Source organism: Mus pahari, chromosome 20, assembly GCF_900095145.1.
Source record: "Mus pahari chromosome 20, PAHARI_EIJ_v1.1, whole genome shotgun sequence".
Classification (NCBI taxonomy): domain Eukaryota; kingdom Metazoa; phylum Chordata; class Mammalia; order Rodentia; family Muridae; genus Mus; species Mus pahari.
The window spans coordinates 29,154,523-29,160,100 of NC_034609.1; the positions used below are offsets into that span (position 1 = coordinate 29,154,523).

At 46.6% G+C, this 5,578-nt stretch overlaps 1 protein-coding gene across 1 annotated transcript in view; it reads right to left on the reverse strand.

The window, feature by feature from the left end:
* The window catches only part of Gfod2 (glucose-fructose oxidoreductase domain containing 2), a 41,645-nt gene that overhangs the window by 6,335 nt on the left and 29,732 nt on the right, over positions 1–5,578 (reverse strand). The window lies entirely within an intron of this gene.

The window sequence follows — 5,578 nt, forward strand, 5'->3', positions numbered from 1 at the left end:
CACAGTTACCTGGCAACAGTGGGCGCTCCTGACTCAATATAAAAGAGGATGCTTGCCTCTCTCTCTCTCTCTCTCTCTCTCTCTCTCTCTCTCTCTCTCTCTCTCTCCCTCCCTCCCCCCTCTTACCTTCGCTTGTCCCTTCCCCCCTCTCTCCATGTGCTCATGGCCTGCCTTTCTGTGTGGCTACTACCCTCTTAACTCCCCTCCCCATACCCCGAACGACCTCTGTTCTATACTATATTGGTCCCTCAGTATGGGCCCGAGGAGGCACCCCTTCTCCCATACCTGACTACACCTCCATAGAACATATCCCCTCTCCCCTTCATCTTTTAATAAACACATTGGCTACAGTTTCCAGGCAAAGAGTTTCTGTGTTTACTATTTTGACATGCTCTTTTTCTTCTTTTGGGGGAGCGTGGGCTTGAGATAGGTCTTACTCTGTAGGTCAGGCTACCTTCAAACTTACCTCCCAACCACCCTGACCCTCCAGCAGTCCAGACACTTATCACCAACACAAAATAGAGCCTCAGGATGCTGGCCCTTTCTGCTACAGCTACACCGTAGAACACGGCGGCGTCACTGCGTCCAGTGATGTCAGGTCAGGATCCCCTTCCATTTCCTGCTCTTCTCCAGACAACTGAAGCTTCACACCAGGTGCTGGCAGGATAACAAGACAATAGCTCGATGGCTCACTGTCACGTGGCAGGCACGGAACAGCATGGCCAGGGCAGGGGCCCTGCAGGAGGGAAAGGCGTCCCCAGCTGCTATCACCCTTGCTTCTGGAGTCTCTCGCCAATGCTCTCCCACGTCTGCAATGTCTAGGGGAGATTGCCACTTGGCTGTTAAACACACGTGGCTGACCAGGGAGGTATAATTAGGTTCTCAGACACAAAAGCCGCTGAGAGTGGCGGTTCTGCCCACCCAGGAGCTTCTTGTTATATTAACACTCTGCTCAGCCTGTGGCAATCACTAAAAGGTGGGAAAGTGAGGTGATTTTGGAAGAGAATAGGGGCAAAGCCCCATTTCCAGCATGCCCAACAGAAGAGCTTTTGAACACAGAACCCAGGAGTCCTATTAGCATGGAAAGCAGAAGTGTTCAGATGTAATCAGGCTCCTGTAGGCTAACCATGCAAACACGCTCAACTTTCCTATACTTGGTTCGTTAGACTTGGGTCGTCTTGAAATACATGCATATATAAGTTTATTTGGCTCTCCTAGGAAGTCAAAAGAGGCATTACTGAATGGAAACTGCTGCTTGCTTCCTGTCAGCAGGAGACAGAGTCCCTGAGAACTGTTGCAGTGCTGTGGTTGAACCCAGGGCCTCCAGCAGGCTCAGCCCATACTTTGAGCTTTACCCCCCCCCCCCCCCCGTTTCTGAAGGGGAAACATGTTCCAATCTGCCAGCCTCTATCTAGCTACAGCTTCCTTAACAAGGCCCACAGGAGCTGCCCCGGTCCTCCTCAGAACCCTTTCATTCCTTAGTAACACACCGTAAGAAGTGGGGTTCATAGGCTGGGCTCTGGACACCTGCATTTTTCCAATCTCTATTGAGATGTCTTAGAGTACATGATTCATACAGTAGGGTGGGCAGGGAGCCCAAGAAGGGCATCACTTTCATGTGTTATGTTTAATAAAATCCAGGGAGATACAGTTAACAAAAGGTTTTTATTCCTCATCATTGTATGTGTTTGCCCATGTATGTGTACGTGTGTATGGATGTGTATATATAGTGTGTAGAGGCCAGAGGACAACACTGTAGAGTAGGCTCTCTCCTCTCGTCTTTATGTGGGTTCTGGAGATTGGATCCAGGTTACCAAGCTTGCATGGCCAGAGCCATTATCCACAGAGCTGTGCCAATAGCTCCCACTTTCCTTCTTTAATTAAAAAGGTTTTATGGAGCTGGAGCAATGGATGGCCTAGTGGTTAGAGCACTTGCTTCTCTTGCAGAGGACCTGGGTTCAGTCCCCAGCACCTAGGTGGCATTCACAAACATCTGCAATGCCAGTTCCAGGGGACTCAGCTCCCTCTTCTAGCCTCCTCAGACTCCAGGCATGCATGTACTATTCATACGTAAGATGCAGGAAATAAAAGCCCATTTTTGTTTTATTTTTTCTGAGACAAGATGATCTCTGCATAGCCCTGGCTGTCCTGAAACTCACTCTGTAGACCAGGCTAGCTCCAAACTCAGACAGCCGCCTGCCTCTGCCTCCCAAGCACTGGGATTAAAGGCGTGTGCCACCATGCCTGGCTTGACTACTAGAAACTTGAGTTTGAAAACCAGCAGAGTGCCGGGCAGTGGTGGCACATGCCTTTAATCCCAGCACTTGGGAGGCAGAGGCAGGAGGATTTCTGAGTTTGAAGCCAGCCTGGTCTACAAAGTGAGTTTCACAGAGAAACCCTGTCTCGAAAAACAAAAACAACAAAAAGAAAACCAACAGAGCAGGCGCTCACTCCAGCCTCCGGCCAATCTTCATTCTTTCCCAGTCATATGTCCATATCAGCTCTCTGTCCATCCGCAAAATGGACCACAAGGGTAGAAACTGTAAATGTCTTATTTAGCCAGCATGTCAGGTCCTGGGCCAGGCATTGGGGGAAACACAGTATCTATCAGTCACGGGCTAAACTTGAAGACTTACACTTCAGGGGTTCAAATGACCACATACTAAAATGTAGATCGCACAGTGGGAATCCAGCCTGACCTGAGCTCAGGGAGGCTTGCTTGCTTCTCTCGCTCTTTCTTTTTTCCTTTCTTTTTCTTTTTTTCTTTTGTATATGATTTGTATCTTTATTCAAGTAACAAAATGTAGGTTAAACATTTCATCTAAGTCATTTCTTTTTGTTTTCAGGGTGGCTTTCTAAGGAACTGAAGTTCTTGAGATTAAATTATCTGGGTCAGTCTACTTGGGGAAGCAATCTTTTGTTATCATAATAGCCCATGAGAAAAGAGCCAGTAAACTTAATGTGTGTGTATAACATATATATAGACAAGCATATTTAATTTTAATTAATTTTATAACCTTTATTATTTAACAACAAAAATCTTTTAAATAAAACAAGCACATCAAAGTTAACCAGAGCTGAAGTCTGTATCTACAGCTCAGTGAATTTCTATATAATTAATGAAGCCATTCTGAACTTCACACTGGATTTTACAGTTTCACTATGGAATATATTTTATGTACTTATCCATCCCAAATATGAAGAATCCTTGGCAGAATTAGACCTAGAAGAACACTTATCTTAATTATCATTTTACCCTCTTTTATAACTCGGACTGGGGAGCTGGTTCGCTGGGGTCTGCTGAGCGTGCTTGAGGACTTGAGTTTGGAAACCACGTAAAAACCTGGCACACTGGCGTGTACAAATAACCTCAACGTGTACAGCTGGCGGGATAGAGACAGGCAGACAGAGCCCACGGGTTTACTGGCTGGCTAGACTAGCTGAAATGATCAACTCTAGGTTCAGTGTCTCAAAAAAAAAAAGGAGATAGGGCTGGAGAGCTGATTCAGGGTTTAAGAATGCCTACCGTTCTTGCAGAAGACCGGAGTTCGAGTCCCAGCACCCATACTGGGCAGGCAGCTCTTTGCTGCCTGTAAGTGGGGCTCCTTGGGCACCTCCCTGCACTCACATGTACCCTTCTACACAGAATTAGAAATAAAATTACCCAATATCAACCTCTAGCTTTTATATATATCATGAAGGATACATACAATCCCACACACAGTATGTACAAACGCATACCACAAGATCAAGAAAATACTCTAACAAAAAGGAAAAGCAATTCTGCCTACATCCCAAGACCTAAGTTATGAAGTTATTGTATCTTAAATTCCTGGGCCTCAGCTCCATTTCCGTCTTTTGTTTGGGGCACTGGGAACTGACCTCAAAGCCTCATGCACACTACTCTACCTACCCCTGAGTTATACCTCTATGTTCCAAGGGGCCTCAGATTCAAAGGAAAACTTTGAGGAGTCAGTTGAATTCCACCATGTAGGTTCAAGCATCACACTCAGCTCTCAGCCTTGGCAGCAAGCACCTTTACCCACCAAGCCATCTCACTGGCCCTCTTTCTTCTCTTTTCCTTTCCTTTCTTTTCTTTTCTAAACATAGATTTTCATATATCCTAGGCTGTCCTTGAATTCATAATGGAGCAAAAATGATTCCTGCCCTACTACCTAAAGGCTAGGACTCTGGGTATTTACTGTTGAGGTCTTGTCTTTTACTGTCTATTTTAATGCTAAGTATTTAATGGGGGGGGGGGCAAGACCTAGAGTCAGCAGTAGCCCCTGTGACCCTGCCCCAAATTATTTCTGATTGGTGAATAAAGATGCCAACAGCCAATAGTTGGGCAGAAGAGACATAGGTGGGGGTTTAGGTTTCCTAAGCTTGGGGGTGGGAGGAGGAGATGGAGAAGGAGAATGATAGAAGGAAGGAGAACCCGCCATGGGTTAGCTGAGCCATAAAAACACGGCCCGAGGGCTGACTAATTGGAGTTAAGAGCAGCCCAGATGAAACATTAAGTAATAAGGAATAATCTGGGGTATCGATAGGAAAGTAGATTCTAATATCACAGAGGCTAGGCAGCAGCTGCCCAGCTCTTGTGCTGATTAAAGCTTACTGTAAATATAAAGGCTGTGTGTGTCTTTTTTTTAATCCAGGAACTGAATAAACCAAAGGCAGGGTAGAAACCCTGGGCCAGGATTTACAATTCCTACAACATAGACCACGGCCTGAGTGGGTTAAGTCTTATGTGGTTCTTGAGACTGAATCCTGGTTTTCATATATGCAGGCAAACATTCTACCAACTGAACTACACCCCCAGCCCTGCGGTTTCTTTAATTGGGTCTGTGACCCTTCATCCACAGTTTGCAGCACTACCCAGGAAGTTTTGCCCAGAGAGTGTGGCACCTACCCCAGAGGCAGGAGACCTGAGGTGCGTGAGAAACCACACTTCTCCCTCAGGTGACAGTGCTTCCTTGGTGGCACTGTGCAGGGACCCTTGCAGGGCAGGGTAGGGTGTGGGGTACGGCGGGGGAGGGGAGTGTACTACACCAGACTGAGTTCTGGGAGAACACACAGCGGGTGCTGGACCAGACACTGCTCAGGGCGCCCGCACACCTCGCTGTTTAACAGATGTGGGAAGAAAGAAGGAGGATGAAAACCTGGGCCTGTGTCACCTATGCCCTATGCCTGCAAGTCTGTGTCAGCGCTGCGTGCCTCACATTGCTGTCTTCACCAAACTCTGTGTCTGTTATAGGCTCACCACATCTATCACAGCCCATGAGACATGCTCAGGTAGATGGAAGCTTCAGGTAATTGTGAAAATTTCTCATGTGCTCCAGGTCTAAAGGAGCTGAGCTGAAATTAGATTATTCCAACAGCTGCCGGCTAAGTGACTGTCTTGTCTTCCTCCAATTCTAAAAGGACTGCAGTTACAAAGCTTAGACCCTTAATTAAAAACAACAGTAACACAAAGAAAAAGAACAAGAGAGACATATCCAATAACAGAAGGAGAGAAGAGGAGAGGAGAGGAGAGGAGAGGAGAGGAGAGAAGAGAAGAGAAGAGAAGAGAAGAGAA